Source organism: Pteropus medius, unplaced genomic scaffold, assembly GCF_902729225.1.
Source record: "Pteropus medius unplaced genomic scaffold, Ma_sr-lr_union100, whole genome shotgun sequence".
NCBI lineage: Eukaryota > Metazoa > Chordata > Mammalia > Chiroptera > Pteropodidae > Pteropus > Pteropus medius.
The window spans coordinates 2,919,205-2,921,087 of NW_024342471.1; the positions used below are offsets into that span (position 1 = coordinate 2,919,205).

The 1,883-nt window shown below is 41.6% G+C and overlaps 1 pseudogene; it reads left to right on the forward strand.

Moving 5' to 3' along the window:
• Positions 1–1,025: 1,025 nt before the first annotated feature.
• Positions 1,026–1,143, forward strand: LOC120604133 (uncharacterized; annotated as a pseudogene).
• The last annotated feature ends 740 nt before the right edge of the window (positions 1,144–1,883 follow it).

Below are 1,883 nucleotides of genomic sequence, written 5' to 3' on the forward strand. Positions count from 1 at the left end.
CTCATCTTCCCTAGTATTACAAGGCACATCAGCCCCTTGCCTATGCACCTCAATTCATCTATGGAAGAAGGGGGAGGGGAGCTCAGAGGAGAAGTAATTTTATCTCAAAGATCCCGGGCATTAGTTAAAGAGGACTGGTTAAAGTATTGCATTATCGTATGTTCTAAAATTGGTGATGGGGGAGGATGGGCAGGGGAACAGCTCCCTTCCACCATTACTGAGTGGTGGGGATTCATATAAGAAAATAGCAGAGTAATTACAAATAAACCACATTTTCTCTGATAAACAAGTTTTTGTGGCAGTATTTTGTAAATCTTCCACACGCACACAAGCACACATACATCATGGATCACATCTAATTCAGAGGTTGGGCTCTAAAGTAAGATGCAATCACATTTTTCGTTTTTAAATATCCTTAAAAATCCCTTCAAAAGTCACCAAACTGAAGAAAAGCCTAGTAGAACTCTGGACTAGAAAGTTGATTCTAAAATTGAGCAATGGAATTTAAAATGCCCATCTTTACATCCTGTACCCTCAAGTGGCTGGACCCCAGGAGACACATGAGGACCTTAAAGTCACTGAGGACCAGTAAGGCAACTATTTCCATTTTGTCAATGAATGCTGTCATGAAAGAAGAAGAAATTGACATCTCAGTCAAGGGTTTGATATCCTCCTACAAGATGAGCCAAGAGCTCCTGGAACTTACACAGCAGCCCACAGGCTGAGAAGAAAGTGTCCATTCAAGAATGTTTCTAGAGTTTCTGCTCCTGCAGGCACTTATTAAAATGTTCAACAGCCATCTGCCTTGACTGCTTTGATCAACCTGCTGCTTGACCAAAAAGATGTGAAATAAGAGGTCCAGCCTATGCACTTCTCAGTTCACACATAGCAGCTCACTCCCACCTCCCCACGGACCAAGGTACCTGCAGCCCTGCAGCATTGATCTAAGCTGCAGCCATTGCTTGTTCTTCCTCCTTTGGAACTAAGGTGCTGGAGCCCCACATTTGAAACTAAAAAGGAAGGGAGTCTACAGCCATGCCACCCTGAACAAGCCCGATTCCATCTGATCTCAGAAGCTAAGCAGGGTCGGACCTGGTTAGTACTTGGATGGGAGACCAACTAGGAAGACCAGGTGTGTAGGTGTAAAAAATAAAAATTAAAAATAATAAGGGATTGTAAGCTGACAAGATCTTTGTAATCTGTGAGGTCAACCAAGGGTTACCTCGCCTAAAAACAATAAATAAATAAAATAAAATAATAAAAATAAAAAAGAAGGGAAAGCTGAAACATGACTACCATCTTCCACCGACGTAAGAAGCATGGTCTTCTCTCTTCATCGTGTTTCATTCTCACAAACACTGAAAGTCTCGCCGCAGGAAGAGCTAATGGCCGAGGGCATCAGGAAACAGGATCTGCTACTGACTACTCAGATTCCTCAATTTTCTCTGTAGGGATCCTGGAAGCAGGACAGGCTCTATTAGACTGAGTAAATCCCTGAGTTTGGGGGCATAATTTGACCCAAAGAAAGATCCTGGATTACCATTAGTCTGAGTAGGTCAGGTCTAAGGATTAATTTAAATAAACGTGGCCTCACTTGTGCTCCCAGGTCAAACAATGGGTTTTAACATTATCACCATTATAATATTATCGTGTTATCTCTGCAGATCAAGGTTCAGGAGCAGCCTGGGAGCCCCACACTTCCTCGAGGTTGAAATTCACGTACTCATTCATTCATTCATTCATTCAACAAATAGTCTATGCGTTTGGCACCAGGTTGCAATATCAAACAACAATAAAAAAAGTCATCCTTGATCTCAAAAAGTTTATATGCTACTAGGGAGTAGCAAACAATAAACCAATTTAAAAATTATATACATGGATGA